The 17,629-nt window shown below is 40.3% G+C and overlaps 1 protein-coding gene across 1 annotated transcript in view; it reads left to right on the forward strand.

The window, feature by feature from the left end:
* Positions 1-479: 479 nt before the first annotated feature.
* The window catches only part of MGAT5B (alpha-1,6-mannosylglycoprotein 6-beta-N-acetylglucosaminyltransferase B), a 252,906-nt gene continuing 235,756 nt past the window's right edge, over positions 480-17,629 (forward strand). Inside the window, exon 1 of the mRNA XM_073563170.1 lies at positions 480-634. The gene's annotated coding sequence lies outside the window, so the exon portion shown is untranslated. The remainder of the gene's footprint in view (positions 635-17,629) is intronic.

Genomic DNA, 17,629 nt, shown 5'->3' on the forward strand with positions numbered 1-17,629 from the left:
CCATTTCATACATGCAAAATAAAGAATACATATGGAATATATTGATTTTCCATATCCTGGCGGTCAGATATTATGATGACTTCTTTTTATCCTGCTGAGCATTAGATATGACATCGATTTTTGCTACAAACGATTGCAAAAAAAATCACCAAAATGACGATACAATCACAATGCTATATAGATTAACATCTGTCCATTAAAAATATTTCTCAGACCCTCGACCCTCTCGTTCTATTAAAATGTGTAGTGTTCCATCCATATCTTATATCTTCTTAAACCAAAATTTGTAATTTGTTAAAAAAAAAAAAAAAAAAAACAGTTTGGGCAAAATTACAAAATAGACAATTCTATGGTCAGGACGGGGTTAAATATTTAAGGTCTCTCCTAGAGCAGCTTGATAGAGAGCCTGCAATACCAAATATTAGCCAGCAGATGGCGGAAATGTAATAGGTGTAATCCAGCCGGCTGAAAACAATGCAGCCCCCACACTCAGCAGGCAGAGCGCAGTGCATGGCCGGGTAAGAAGGTACAGACAGGTCTGTGGAGGGGAGATGGAGCATGGAGCATCCTCTGCCACCCTGGGATAGGCTGCCACACTGGTACCTCTGCTGCTGACTTCTACCAAGCACTCAGGGTATGGGCTCTGCCGAGTTTTGGGTTACCTATGTGTGTGCTAGATGCATGAGGCATCACTTGATGCTTTGTATCTATGTGTGTGCTAGATGCATGAGGCATCACTTGATGCTTTGTATGCAAGTGAGGGCTGGGGACCCCTGGCTCAGTTTGTCGTATGTGCATGAGGATTGCAGAGTGGAAGGAGAATATTCTGCTTAGATCTGGGTGTATGGGACTAAATGTAGAAGGACTGATGCTGAGAAACACGTTGCATGAGCCTAAGGTGTTGGCATTATTCTGGGCATTAAAGGGGGTATGATTTGTCTGCTAATTGTAAAGCTATATAGTCTTCAAGATGGTAGATCCATAAGGTGTCATGTCCTGGCATTGGGCACAGCAGTGAACTGCTTACCAATCTTCATTTATTACTCTATGTCATAAGTCCATTGGAAATGTACCTAGAATTGGATGCTAAGACAATGAAGCTATAACATATTATTCCTGTAAATTACTGTGGTATAAGACATGCTACCAACACACAGTGCCCATATGTGAGCGCCATGTGTCACCACACAGATAGGTGAGATACATGGCCATAGAGTGAGCGCTGCCATCATTACATTGGTCCTACATGGATCGTAACTCTTCATGTATCCAGGCACCAGTTATTTGACTATAAGGCGTTAAATACTATTTATGTATAAGCATGTGTGTGTGATATTTTGTAGATTTTATACACACACACAGACATATGTGCTAATCTTGCTGTGCCATATCTGTACACATATACTCTATGTTGTATGTGAGGGATGGTAATCTCTGTACAGTACTGAGGTTATGGTGGTGCCATATAAATGAATATAATAAATATACTCTTATATTAATATTGGAGTAATACTATGGAGAATGCTTACAGTGATAGATTGGTGAAGGAGACTGGTACTTTTCTATAAGGTCTTCTTATTGTATATGCTAATATACTGTATATATACACAACAGTATATCATCATTATGTATGGATCCTATGTATGCATAACACTCTGTCTGTATATATATATAATATACATATTCCTTCTGTAAATGTCATAGATAGCCCAGTAGAGGATAAGGCAATGCTAATATGCTGTAAAGCAATGTCTGCATCATTGTGCATAATACCAAGGACCACAGACTTTTCTCCATCAGACAATACGTCCTTTTTTAAATTAAATACAAAGCGAAACACTTAGTGCAATCCTTCTCCCAATACAAAGGGATTCGCAGGAGATGTGGGAACAGACAGTTCCCAGCGATCACAGGGGAGATATGGCTACAGATGAAGTGATATTAACAACAAGACAGCCTTATTTAACATCGCAGTTAATGGATGCTGTTATTAACCCACCGTAGGAATCTGTGGAGCGTGTGATTCCACCTGACTGTAGGTTCAGGTGTTCCTAAGCTGTTCATACATGGTTCAGATACTTGAAAGTTTTGTTCCTGAGCCTCTCATCGGATTATTGAAGGACTATGAGCAACCCCTATTATTCCAGACCAATGTAACATTATAGGTTTATGGGGCCACATAATGGCTTGGTATCATCCCTGGTGACTATCCATGGAGTGAGATCGACCCCATGACTGTAGCAGTAATAGACGTGACCCCAGACAGTCATTTAGTTTGAAGCCGGAGGTCGATCGAGATTTTTGTAGATTGTGTTTGATCCATCTTGTTTTAAGTAGGAAACTAAAACTGAAGCCAAACAAGGGGGCAGCGATTCACTTTTGAGACTTGAAGGGAGACATAAAATGTAGATTTGGTTTTGGATTGAGAGTTTGTGATATCCAACTCTCTGTGTCTCCCAGGGAGTGAGGAAGAGGCAGTTGGGTTCGTTATCTCGGACACAGGTTATTAATAATATTTACTATTATAGCGCCATTTATTCCATGGCACTTTACATGAGAAAAGGGTTCTATGTGTATATGGAATAAATAGAAATATTTTGGTATCATATTATTATTGCATTTGTTCTTTTGTCATTATATCATTATTGCTATTATATTATCATTGGCTCAGGAGGAATACTTTCACAGAAGATACCCAGGTTGGTATGGACATTTATTTTCAAAGCAACACTCCATGGGAAACAAATGTGAAAAGTAGTTTGTAACAGTCCAACTGTTTGGGTTTTTTGCCCCGTATCAGTGCTAAGTCGTGAGAGGCAAACATTCTGAAACAATGAGAACCAGTATTTCCACCTGAGCTGCGTTTCAGACATCTAACTCAGCCAACTAGTAACCTGCTCTGTACTGATGAGGGACAAAAAACCCAAACAGTATTGTCTACAGATGGGTTTCTCTTTGACTGGTATGAGCTTCTTCGCCTGATTCTATCGAATAATTATATAACTTATAGGGTTTAGTAGATTTACAAGTAAGCTAACAAAGGAAAGGGTGGTGGGACATTATTCCGGATGCTGGCCACTAGTGGGGGAACATTCAAGCAATTCAGCCTTTGCCAGGTTATTTATTTAGACACAGAGCTATATAATTTCCCTAAGAAATCCTAGAAATTTGCATGCGGACCCCATCTGATCTGAAGGGAAGCATTAGTTATCTTGTAAATATTCATGCATACTTGGAATATAACAACCTTAAAGGTTTTGTGCCAAGTTTGAAGACCATCAGTGTGTTCACTTGCAAATGGGTTAAATGGTTTGTACCAAGCTTGAAAGTTATCCCTATAGAATAGGGATAACTCTAAACTCTGCTGCCTGACTAATCCACCTGTCCCCCCGCTATTCCCCAGCTTCTCCCCTCTGTCAATCCCTTCACTGGCTCCCCATTGCCCAGAGACTCCAGTACAAAACCCTAACCATGACATACAAAGCCATCCACAACCTGTCTCCTCCATACATCTGTGACCTCGTCTCCCGGTACTTTCCTGCACGCAACCTCCGATCCTCACAAGATCTCCTTCTCTACTCCCCTCTTATCTCATCTTCCCACAATCGAATACAAGATTTCTCTCGCGCATCACCCCTACTCTGGAACTCTCTACCACGACATATCAGACTCTCACCTACCATCGAAACCTTCAAAAAGAGCCTGAAGACCTACCTCTTCCGACAAGCCTATAACTTGCAGTAACCACCGATCGACCAAACCGATGCATGACCAGCTCTACCCTCGCCTACTGTATTTTCACCCATCCCTTGTAGATTGTGAGCCTTTGCGGACAGGGTCCTCTCTCCTCCTGTACCAGTTATGACTTGTATTGTTTAACATTATTGTACTTGTTTTTATGTATACCCCTCCTTACATGTAAAGCGCCATGGAATAAATGGTGCTATAACAATAAATAATAATAATAATAGAATAGGGAATAACTTCCTGATCAGTGAGGGTCCAATTGCTAGAACCCCTATGATCCTGAGAAAGGTACTCTGAGGAGCCCTGTCTAAATGGATTACCCATCAAATATACGCACCTCCACTCTATTCATTCTCTGTGGGACCACCGTAGATAATGGAAAGCTGCTGTTAGCTGTCTTCCACACTCTTATTGAGAATGAGGTGACCTCGACCTCTGCTCCATGAGGTGAACATGCTCAACCTCTGCTCCATTCAGAAGAAGAAACTTTTCAGAGCCTTATTCTTGGGATTGGTGGTGGGGGACCCAGCAGTTGGACCCTCCAGCGATCAGGAAGTAATCCCCTATGTTATTGATAGGGAATACCTTCCAAACTTGACCCAAATCCTTTATATAATATTAGGCTGTTAATAAGTAACTCTGGCACCTAATTGGAAGGATCTACACACAATAGTACAAAACATCTCATATAGAATGACAAATATTCTTAGAAAATTTAAATGGTGGGGTAGGACCAAGATAATTGAAAAACTTGGGAAACCTTAAAGAGTAACCGTCGTTTTCATTTCTATTTCTTAAATTAATAGTACACATGAAAATAAGCAACTTTGTAATATATATTATCAGAGATATATTCATCTGTCCCTGCCAGAACTCATCATTCATTATAAAAATTCTCAACAATAAAGTGCTACAAATCTCATCACAACCTAAAAATATGTTCACATTGCATCTTTTTCTGCCATTTTTTAGCAGCTCTGCAAAAAATGGCAGAAATATGCTAACAAAATTATCAAAATAACAGTCCTAAGACATGGTGTTCGTAAACTCAGGCTTGTGATCATCATTTAACCCCTTTCCGACATGTGCCATAATAGTACGCACATGTCGGATTCCCCGTTTGATGCAGGCTCCGGTGCGGAGCCTGCACCTTTTCAGGCATATGACAGCTGATTTACAGGGTCTTCTCACAAAATTAGAACATCATCAAACAGTTATTTTATTTCAGTTCTTCAATACAAAAGGTGAAACTCGAGTGCAGGAAGCACTGAACTGCCAATGTGATTACATTACCCACTACTGGCGGGTGCAACAATAATGCACTTATTCTCAAATCTTATGCTAATATGACAATAAGCACAGCCATGTGCACAGAGCCTTTCCTGTGACAGTCACAGTCCCTTTTGTTCTCTATTATGCAGATGTAGGCTCTTTATGTGCTACCACATGGTGCCTCTACGTGACATTGTATTTACTGAACACCTTTTCTTGTACAGCATGTGAATATTTATTGCTTATCTTGATGAGAGGTAGTGATCAGTATATACTGTATATGTTTATGTCTAGTAATCAGCTAATGTTGAAAATATGCGTTATCCCATGTATCTGTAGATTATAGCGCTATGCAGTTATCTCGTTATTATTATTTATATAGCACCATTGATTCCATGGTGCTGTACATGAGAAGGGGTTACATAAAAATTCAGATATCACTTACAGTAGACTAACAAAAGTGGATCGGTACAGAGGGAAGAGGACCTTGTCCTTATGGGCTTACATTCTACAATTCTATATCACCTTGTATCATGGTGACTTTAAATTTCTGTATATTGTTTATTGCTAGTAGAAGCATCTTCTGCCAAGCTATACTTGGTTGTCTATAATAAATCTGTATTATGGCTATTTAGCTGTTGTTTGGGGGCACATATTATTTATACGCAGCAAAAATGAAGATCAAGATCATTCCCTGTTGCTAAGCCATGTGTGGTTGGTCTTATATCCAGGGAGGACAATAAATTTGTATTATGGCCATTTACCTGTTATACCAGAGAAGCTTTTCCCACAGTGTTACCAACTAACCGTAAAGGGTATTTCTCATTTATTTAGTTTTAGGTACAATAATTATATTTGTATGTTGAAGAATGTGTTTAAAGAGGAGCTTCCACAATTTTAGCATTATAAGCTACATAGCTGCACATAGTAGAAGGAATGTAGATGACATTTTTTTTCTACACTTCATTGTGGAAAAGCAGGGCACCGCAATTTCTGGTGCCAATTTTCCTAATGTTCAACTGGGTGGTTCATTATGTTCTACTCTGTAGGCGGGCACTTTAAACCTAATATCATGCTGTCCAATCATAATAATGCAGCGTCATAGGGATGAAAAAGTAGACACCCGCAGTTCCTTCCCTTCCCTTATTGTAACCTCTACATTTGAACGCCAATGTAAAAATACTACTGTTATTCTTAAAATTTAATAAAGTTATTTGGAAAATGGGATGCTCGTAGAGAAGGTCGGGATTGTGGCAACATGGTCATGTGAGACTTCATCTGTCTGACCACACTAGCAACTCCTCCCTAACGGCACTAAGAGTAATATGCATAGTTGGTCTACTGTCCTCAACGTCTCCCGCAAAGCTCCCTATTCTGATGCTGCAGTATGCCTCCTCTCCCAGGCGCTTAAATAACAGGTAAATTGGGAAGGGAGTCATGATTGCACAAGATCACATGAGGCACATGAAGTCTTGAGCGATCACGCTGACATTGCCTCCCTCCCGGACCTTCCTGTTATTAAATCGTATGGAGAGGAGATGGCCAGCAACATCAGAATGAGGAGTGCAGTTGAAGACAGTGGACCTATTATAGGTAAGGATTACTGTTAGTGCAGTTAGGGAGGCATTAACAGCGCAGTCATGTGAGACTGATGAAGCCTGAAGTGACCATGCTAGCACAGCTCTGTCTTTTTTTATGGACATTCCATTTTGGTAAGAACTGTGGGCAACAACTTTTTCATCCCTATCATGCTGCCATTTTAAGCTTGAACAGAGTCATAAAAGGTTTAATGCACTCACCCATAGAGCTAAAAGAAATTAAGTGCTCGGTTGAATTATAAGAAAATTGGCGCAAGAATTACATGTCGTGTATCTACACAACAAAGTGTAGAAAAAAATGCAAACCATTTTCATCTACATTCCTGCTACTATGTGCAGGAATATTCAGTTTATAATGCTAAAATTTGTGAAAGGTCAGAGATGCAGAGACTCATTTCATCGGTCCCATCTCTCTGTTCTCTGTAATCGGTCAGTCAATCTGACTGACCAATCACAGCATGGAATATCAGCACTTCTCCGCATGATCACCACTGGGAGCTTGGTACAGATGACAGCTGAGCTCCTGCAATAACAACCAGGGCTGGTGCCCGCACCACCACTCGCTGATTAACCCTCCAGATTTCATGATCGATAGAGATTGCGGCATTTGCAAGGTTGTGAGATGGAGTGAGCTCCTTCTCTCACCCCAATTGACAACCCCATATCTAAATCATGGGGAGTCGATGTTTGTCATGGCACCTGGAGGTCAAAAAATGATCTAGTATGCTTGGTACGGTTATAGGAAGTTTCGCCCCCAGCAGTTCGCCCCCAGCAGCTCGCCCCTAGGTACATTTCGCCCCTGCACATTTCGTCCCCAGCATTTGGCCCCCAGGATGTTTCGCCCCTGCATATTTCACACCCACACATTTCGCCCCCAGCAGTTCGCCCATTTCACCCCCAGCAGTTCAGTGGGTGAACTGCTGATGAACCACAAGGGTACAAACATCCGGGGGCGAACTGCTGGGGGCGAAATGGGTGAACTGCTGATGAACCACAAGGGTACAAACATCCGGGGGCCAACTGCTGGGGGCGAAACATCCGGGGGCGACCTCCTGGGGCAAAATGGGTGAACTGCTGATGAACCACCAGGGTACAAACATCCGGGGGTGAACTGCTGGGGGTGAAACATCCGGGGGCAAACTGCTGGGGGCAAAATGGGTGAACTGCTGGGGGCGAAATGTGCGGGGGCGAAACATCCTGGGGGCCAAATGCTGGGGACGAAATGTGCGGGGGCAAAATGTACCTGGGGCGAACTGCAGGGGGTGAACTGCTGGGGGCGAAACATCCAAATCCCGCTAGGTATGGTGGTTTGTGAGACCCAGCCATAGGCAGGGTCTATCAGGCTATCTGGCTATGTAATATTTATTTATATTGTAATATGTATGTAATATATGTAATGTAATATATGTAATGTCCGGTAATATGTAATATTTATTCATTTATAGGCCTCATGCATTGCAGTATATCTGTATTGCAATGCATGAGACCAGGGATCAGAGTAATAAAAGTTAATGTACCACAGAGGGACTAAGTAAAAAAGTTACTAAGATGATTGTAAAAAATATTTAAAGAAAATGGGAAAAAAACACAAAACAAAGAACACAAATGATTGCACCAATAAATACACATATTTATGTAAAAAGAAAAAAAATAAAATAAAAGTACACATATTTGGTATCACCGCTTCGGAACAACCCAATCTATAAAACTGTCATACTAGTTAACCCTTACAGTGAACGCCGTTAAAAAAAGGCAAAAAACTATGCTTTTTCATCATACCATTGAACAAAAAGTAGAATAAAACACAATAAAAAAGGCCAATGTAAATAAAATTGATATCGCTAAAAATGTCATCTTGTCCCGCAAAAAACAAGCTGCCATGCAGCTCCACTAGATCAGTGGAAAAATAAAACAGTTGAAAAATTAAACAGTTATAGCTCTCAGAATACAGCAAAGGAAAAAGAACATTTATTCTATAAAATTGTTTTTATTGTGTAGATCCAAAAAAACATTGAAAAAACTTATATAAATGTGGCATTGCTGTAATCATACTGACCTGAAGAATAAAGCTGCCTTACCACTTTTACCACATGGTGAACATCATAAAAAAGAGCAGTCTCTGAATTGGTGGATTTTGCTCATTCTGCCTCCCTAAAATTGGAATAAAAAGCGATCAAAATATGTTATGTGACCGAAAAGGGTACCAATAAATGGTACCAATAAAAACATTAACTGGTCAAGAAAGAAACAAGCCCTCACATGACTCTTTCAGCAGAAATATAGAAAAATTATAGCTCTCAAAAACTTGTTTTTTTTTAAAAAAAGAGGTTTTAGTATGTGACAGCAGCCAAAACATAAAAACCAATATAAATCTGGTATCACTGTAATCGCACCAACCCTGAAAAATAAAGTAGTCTCACCACTTTTACTGCTCGAATGGTGTAAAAGATAAAACCAATTATTCAGCTACTATTGATTTGTTCATTCTGTCTCACAAAGATCGCAGTAAGGCTTGGCTCACATTTATCCTACGCTCTACGCTGAGTGCTTACACCGGGGTTTCTGGGTAAATCTCTGAAATAAGTGATTCAAATGGAACCTATGGCAGAACATTCCCTATAATGAGGCAGATGGAGACACAGTGGACTCTGCCTGGCCTATGATCTGGCTGTCTTTTTGGGCGTGCATAAAAGCGCAGTTCTCACTTTTGTGCACCTCTTAAAACCGGATACTGCCGAATAGAAGCCACAGATAGTCCAATGTAACTCTGCTGAGTCATTACTGAATTATTCCCTAGGTGGTTTCATCCGAATCATGTATTTTGTAGATTTAGATGGAAAACCCAATGTAAGTGCTCAGCATAGAGCACAAGATAAATGTGATCCAAAATGTTGCGTACTCCAAAATGCCACCAATAAAAGCTTCTGCTCAACCCACAAAAAGCAAATCCTCACTCAGGTTTGTCATCTGTTAACAGAAACAGAGGGGGTGTCCACATTACTGGTAGCACAAAGGCTCTGGAAAAGAGACTTGGCTTCTACCAAAAGAAATCTGGAGAAATCTGCGATCCAAATTCCCAGGGAGGTGTAATTTCCAAATTGGGGTCAATTGAGGAAGGTTCTATAATGGAAAAAATGTAATTTTTTCTTCTTCTCCATGGTATAAAATTTTGTGAAACACCTGTGGAATCAATAAGCTCACTGCACCCCTAGATGATTTCCTTAAGGGTTGTAGTTTGTAAAATGGGGTCACTTATAATAATAACAATAATAATAATAACTTATGGGGTGTACTTCCTGACACCTGACACTCTGCTAAAGTGATGTAGCAGTGCACCCTAAAGCCATTCCAGGCAAGTCTGCAGTCTTGGCCATATATGGGACATTTCCAAACCCAGGAACCATTGCATACCAAATTTTGTGGTCCATTTTCGTCTATTCTCCCTTTGGAACATTAAAAACTTGAGGCTAAAACAACATTTTAGTGGACAAAATGTAACTTCATTTTCACAGCAAAATGTTTCACAATTCTGTGAGATACCTGTGAGATTAAAATGGTCACTACATCCTAGGTGTAGTTTTGAAAATGTTGTCACTTGTGGGGATTTCTGCTGTTCTGGAACCTTGGCGATTCTCTAAATGTGACACAATCTATTCCTGACAATTTTACATTCCAAAAATCAAATACTGCTCCTTCCCATCCAAGCCCTGCTGTGCTCAAACAAGAGTTTCTGCACACATATGGGATATCCCTGTACGCAGGAGAAATTGCACAAATTTTGGGGTCCGTTTTCTCCTGATTACCCTTGTGAAAATGAAAAATTTGAGGCTAAAAAATTTTCAGGGTCCTATGTGTTAAAATTCTGTGATGAACCTGTGGGTTCAAGGTGCTCACCACACCATTCCTTGAGCGGTGTAGTTTCCAAAATTGGGTCACTTGTGGGGGGTTTTCTTTGTTTAGGTACATCAGGGGTTCTGCAAACACCTCATGGCATCCACTATCTATTTCAGACAATTTTGCACTCCAAAAGTGAAATGGTGCTCCTTCCCTTCCGAGCCCAAACAGTTTTTCTCCACATATGTGGTTTCGGTGTACTCAGGAGAAATTGCACAATAAGTTTTATTGTCCATTCTCTCCTGTTACCTTTGTGATAGTGAAAAATTTGCAGCTTACGCCACATTTTTATGGGAAAAATTTACAGTGTTTTTCCATATTCATGGCTCAATGTTACTGTATAAAATTATGTGAAGCACCTGTGAGGTCAAGGTGTTTTCCACATCTCTTGATAAATTCTTTGAGGGGTGTAGTTTCCAAAATGGAGTTACTTGTGGGGGGGTTCCATTGCTTAGGCACATCAGGATCTCTGCAAACGCCACGTGACATACGCTATCTATTCCAGACAATTTTGCGCTCCAAAAGTCAAATAGTGCTCCTTCCCTTCCAAGCCCTGCCATTCGCGCAAACAGTAGTTTTCCACCATATTTTGGATATTGATGTACTCAGGAGAGCTTGCACAACAAATTGCTTGGTCAATTTTCTCCTGTTACCATTGAAAAATAAAAAATTTGGGGCTAAAGTAACATTTTTGTGGGAAAACTTAAAATGTTTTTTTTTCCTTTCACATTGTTTTAATTCCGGAGATGCATCAAAATGGTTAGTAAACGTTTTGAATGTGGTTTTGAGTACCTTAAAGGGTACAAGCTTTAAAATGGCATCACTTTGATATATTTTTTGTCATATAGCCCCTCAAAGTCACTGCAAATGTGCTGTGATCCCTAAAAAAATAGGTTTTGTAAATTTTGTTGGAAAAATGGATAATTGCTAATAAACTTTTAACTCTTCTAACTTCCTAACAAAAAAATTATGTTTCAATGATTGTGCTGAAGTAAAGTAGATGTAGACATATGGTACGGTAAATATTATTTATTAACTATTTTGAGGTATAACTATCTGATTTTAGGGGAATAAAAATTCAAAGTTTGAAAATTGCGAAATTTTCAAATCTTTTGTCAGGTTTTCGATATTTCATAAATAAACACAAATCATGTCGACCAAAATTTACCACTAAAATGAAGTGCACATATCACGAAAAAACAATCTTGGAATCACTGGGATATGTTGAATGTTCCAGAGTTATTACCTCATAAATTGACACATGTCAAAATTTTAAAAAATGTGTCTCGGTCATTTAGGTACAAAGTGGCTCAGTCCTTAAGGGGTTAAGCTGAGTGCCTTCTCCATTTGACATTGCTCCACTGATTCTGATTGTAAGACTATGTTCACAAGTTGTGTTTTTGCTCCATTTTTCTGCATGCAAAAACCTGCTCAAAACTGCTACAAAAAAAGCATGTTTTACCTCGTATTTGCTGCAATTTTGCTGCATTTTTGGCTGTTTTTGTTGTCTCTTGTGCATGCTGATAAAGTTTAGTGCCCCCCAAAAAAAATCATGATGCAACTTCCTTAAGGTTTTTGCACCAAAATACCTGTGTTTTTTGCTGCGTTTTTGCACTTACCCATTGTTTCCTGTTGATGAAAAAACGCTTCAAATACACAGAAAAAATGCTGAAAGAAGTGACCTGCTGCAGTTTTAAAAAACGCAGCTGTTTTCCAAATCAGTCAGGTCAGGAAAATAAAACCAGTGTGTCTGCATGAAATTTCAGAAATTTCATAGACATTGACAGTACTGTAAAACGCAGCTTAAAATTTGCAAGAAAAGCAGCAAAAAAACTCTGCAAAAACACAACGTGTGAACATAGCCTTAAACAGTTTTTCTTGTTTTCTGTGTCCCTCCATTAAAAAGTTGTGCTACTTGGTAATAAAGTAACTAACTGGGTAAATACCTCAGTATTTGTCTGTGAGCATTTGGTCTTTCACCTCTATGACACTGGCCAATCAAAACACAAATGGGTGATACCAGGGAAAATACGAATTCCCACGGAGAACATAACAGTGGCATCCTGGTTCAATGTGTTCTCCTGGGATAAGATTTGTCTCATGTGAATACACTGACAACTCTGCAATCACTACATCCCTTCCTGCTATTAGAGTGTTGCTGCACAAGAGAAAAGCAATGGAAAGCAGCAGCTTTGAAGTGCCAGAGCACAAGAGCACACTAGTTTGGCACTTCAGGTCTCCAGCATTGCTGCTTTCCTGAGCTCCGTTATGCCAATAGTAAGAAGGGGTACACCTTAAACTATGGTTTATATGTGACCTCCGCTGTGGATGTTTGCTTTTTCTCCTCTACCTCTATGACGAATCTGTGTTTTGATTGGCCAGCATCATTGAGGAGAAAAAGCAAACGCACATATTAATTCTGTAGGATATGCCATTTTAGTTGAAGGAAAGATTTGCATTTATATTACTGGGAGCCATAACTTTGGAACGAATGGGAACAGAATAAAAGAAAAAACTGTTCTTGAATCAGTAGAGCAGCAGTAATTGGAGGGGATACTCAGTTTCAATAAAACAATTTCGCTAATTGAAAAATCCTCTTTAAATGCTGTATCTTATAATAATAATAATAATAATAATCTTTATTTATATAGCGCCAACATATTCCGCAGCGCTTTACAGTTGAACAGTTTCAAACACAACAGTCATAAGTAACAACGTTAACAATACAATAATTAAAGCGAAATAAGACGACCCGGCTCATGGAGCTTACAATCTACAATGAGGTGGGGGGGATACAAAGCACAGGTTTGTATTTACAATGATGTATTTACAATGACGGTCCAGCCATCTTCAGGGGGTGGGGGTTAGATGGAGATAGTGAATGGGCTACACACACACAAACATGACTTTGATTACTGAATGTGATAGGCCGCTCTGAACAAATGTGTTTTGAGCGAGCGCCTAAAACTATGCAAATTGTGGATGGTCCTAATATTTTGGGGTAGAGCATTCCAGAGGATTGGCGCAGCACGGGAGAAGTCTTGGAGTCGGGAGTGGGAGGTACGGATTAGGGCAGAGGTTAGTCGAAAGTCATTTGCAGAGCGCAGCGGTCGGTTAGGCCGATAGACAGAAATGAGGGAGGAGATGTAAGGGGGTGCCGCACTGTGGAGAGCTTTGTGGGTGAGAACAAGTACTTTGAATTGTACCCTGTAATGAATTGGCAGCCAGTGTAACGACTGGCGAAGAGCGGACGCGTCTGAGAAACGATTAGCCAGATGGACAACCCTGGCTGCTGCATTAAGGATAGACTGGAGAGGGGAGAGTCGAGTGAGAGGGAGGCCAATTAATAGAGCATTACAGTAGTCTAGGCGGGAGTGGATCAGGGCGACAGTGAGAGTTTTTGTTGTATCTTATCATGTTTCATTGTTAAAAACTTCCCTGAGGGCAGTCATATTGGCGATATGCTATTTCTACGTGTTTATATAGATATTACACCTTCAAAGGGAACCTGTCACAAAGTTCCCCCATCTAAAAGGTTGCCACCAGGTTGTTCAAGGATAGCACCTTCTATTAGCCTCAATATCCAGCCCCTTTGCCACTGATTGATGAAGATGACATCATGTATGTCATCCATACCAATCTGTCTTGGCGATGAGCCGAATCCCCAAGCATATGTACTTCACACTGCCTTTATCAGGCAAAAAAATTAACTGAAAGCAAAAGTCCAGGTCAATAGTTATACAGTACATAATGCCCAGAACATAAGGAATGGACTTAAGAAATCCTTAAAATAATATCTCTTGAATATATGGAAATTACTACATATACATATAGTTAAAAGCACAGGTGTCACATAAAGAAGGGACATAGTTAATATAAATTAAATGGGGCTTATGCAGTAAGAATGGAGCAAATATAAGTACTCTACTCCCCAAAATATTCTGGTATTAAAGGCTAACATATAGACGTCATATATAGAAACATAATAGTTCTAGGAACTAATGCAGTAACTTGTTGAATAAGTTGCTGGGAATGGTTTCTGTGGGCCAAGTCTAGTGGCCCTCCACCCCATTGCACGTTTCACACTGCTTCCTCAGGGGTTGTTCAGCTCAACAATGATATTGGGAAACAGGTTGGTGAGGATGCAGCAGAGAAAATAATTCATATCTTTCAGAGGCAAAAGGACTGAATTTTGGGCCTGACAACAGGCACAGAGAATGGTCTGCGCAAACTTATCAGACCACTTGGTGACTTTTGCATACGGTGCAGAAGAAGTCAAATGTGCAGGTTATAAGGTATTTCTGACATCAAGGCTGAAATCAACACACATTTAGAAACATTTTTATAGGATGACCAACACAGAAGGAGCCGCTTATAAGGGGGAAACCTGAAGACAAGTTCCCTTTAAAGCAGCTGAAATGAACAGAACTAAATTGAAATGTCATAGTATGTTACAGTCTCCAGGAGGTAATGTAGTAGGACACATCCAGAAACCAGGGAGTGCGAGAACTTTAAAAGAATTGTCCACTTTCATGAAATATTAATCTCAATTTTTATTAAAAAAAAAAAATTGTCCTAAACTCACTGTCCCTGGGTCCACTGGTGAGTCTCAGCTGCAGCTCCCAGTGGCTGGCATTGGCTGTGGTGCTGGAGTAACGTCGACAGTGGCAGATAATCAGTGAGTTCAGCAATTCTGCCAATGTTGTCAGAACTGCCCTATCAGAGCCTCTGAGCTCACTGATTGACTACCATGCTGTCGACAGAGACATTGGGACTTTGGGAGCAGCAGCAGTGATTCTCCAGTTGACCCAGGTATGGTGAGCATTGCGCGGTTTGTGCTTTAATGCTAAACTTAAAATGAAGACCAATATTTTCTGAAAGATGACATTCCCTTTAATTGGGTATATAGTATACAGTTTTACTATCCTGCCTTATCTGGGCCAACAGTACAAGAAAGTTACCCATCCTCTAATGATGAGAAGACTCTGTTCATTTAAGTACCAATCTCTACAGCAAAGCAGAGCTGCAGAATATAGAAAACAATAGCCTATAATGACTGCTCTAATGTAATTATTTAAAGATATTTATCTGAATAGTCCAGTAAAAAAAATGGGAAGAAAACTTGCTTAAAAATAAATTCATAAGAAAAATAATACAAGCGTTATTTAATCGACTTTATTTTTTGATCACACTTTCCCTTAAAAGAAGGCATCACATTCGCCACTCTTCAGTCTATGAACTTTGGTGTATACGGTATTTTTTTATGAGTGTAGAACCCCCCAAATGTTATTTTTGTAATATATACAGTATAATACAACATTGTAACTTTTAGTTGGTGCTGCCTGTGTGATGCACAGAATTCGAGCCAATGAGATGATCATTTCTATGACTTCACCTTTCATACAACACAGGGGCGGACGTATCATTGGTGCACAGGTCGCACAGGGGCCCAGTAGGTAAGGGGGCCCATTTCTACCTCCAAAGCAGGTGCAATTGGGTATTATGATGAGAAATTGGACTTCAAAGGGCCCATATAGTGTTCTTCCACAAGGGCCCGTTTTTGTCTGCGTCTGCCGGTGATACGACAGGCCAGTGTGACTGGCAGCAGACTGCACCATTATATTAAGGACTATTGACTATTATTCTTAAATTATTACAGCCCAGCATGCGGCAGAGTACGAGCTAAGAACCTGGAGGAGTGAAATGTAAACTAATGATCAAATATTACACAAATTAATATTTTTTGTAGCCCAAACTATTGAAGTAATTGGGATTATCACAATGCAAATTCTTACAACAGGCAGTCCAGATGGAGGTCTGTGGGCCTGATGCCCACCGGTCTTCATTCCTCCTGGAAATGTTTGAGTAAGGCCACCATCACACGTTCAGTATTTGGGGAGTATTTCACCTCAGTATCTGTAAGCTAAAACCAGGCGTGGAACAATCAGGGGAAAAGTAGAATAGAAACCCGTCACCACTTCTGGATTTATCACCCACTCCTGGTGTTGGCTTACAGATACGGAGGTAAAAAACTCACCAAATTCTCAACGTGTGCACGTGGTCTAAATTAGCAAAGTCATGTGGTGCTGTATAAAAGACAAGCCTAGGCATGAGGTATCTGTGGATCGGAAAGTCATCACATGGGTGGTAGCGATGATATGCGTCCCGTACAAGTCTCGGCTTATACATGAACGTGCAGGTTAATCAGGAGACTTTACATCACAAGTATAAAATGGCAATTATTGCTCTCTCCTGTAATGTATAAACGCTCACCTGCAGGATATGGCATCTGATGTGAGTCAGGGAATTGAACATATTAACCTCATACTTTGAATGTAGAACGCTGTCATGACCCAAGTAACAGGAATGTGTACTACAGCGTATAATAAGAGCAACTGTGTTTCCATAACAACAGATATTTTTCTTTGGTCTGGCTTTTCTCCGAAATGTTGAAGTTGTTAAAAGGTATCTGTCTCGAGATATTGCTACCCCATCTGACAGCAGCATAATGTAGGGGCATCTGATTCCAGTGATGTGTCACTTACTGGGCTGCCTGCTGCAGTTTTTCATAAAATTGCTTTTCAATCTGCTGCAGATCTAGCAGTTGTCTGAATTCTGAGATCTGTATATAACCCCCCCCCCACACACCACTGATTGGCAGCTTTCTGTGTACACTGTGCATAGTCAGAAAGCTGCCAATCAGTGTTGGGGGTGGGGTTACACAGAGCTCATGAATATGGAGAACTACATGGCAGCAGGTTTACAAGACCTCTAGTGTTAATGTCCTGCTGATAAAACTATGCTTTTATAAAAACTACAGCAATCACTCTAGTAACTGAGATATTGCTGGAATCAGAGTCTCTGTCCCTTGATTATGCTGCTTTCTGATTAGATTGCAAAAACTTAGTGAGAGATTCCCTTTAATAGGTATGCACTTTGTGTTTTCAGGAGCGCACTCCTCCCCTGACCCTCAGCTTCCTGTTTGCAGTCCACTCCTGATGGTTGACAGTTTGACCAAACAGCATGTTGAGTCTCTGGTCCAAACTGTATGATCTCAGATGCTGCAATTGGAGCAGCTTTCAGAGGAGGCATGGGCACTGAAGGTAGCGTCAGAGCAA

This window comes from Dendrobates tinctorius, unplaced genomic scaffold (genome assembly GCF_039654945.1).
Source record: "Dendrobates tinctorius isolate UK_male_01 unplaced genomic scaffold, ASM3965494v1 ptg000383l, whole genome shotgun sequence".
NCBI lineage: Eukaryota > Metazoa > Chordata > Amphibia > Anura > Dendrobatidae > Dendrobates > Dendrobates tinctorius.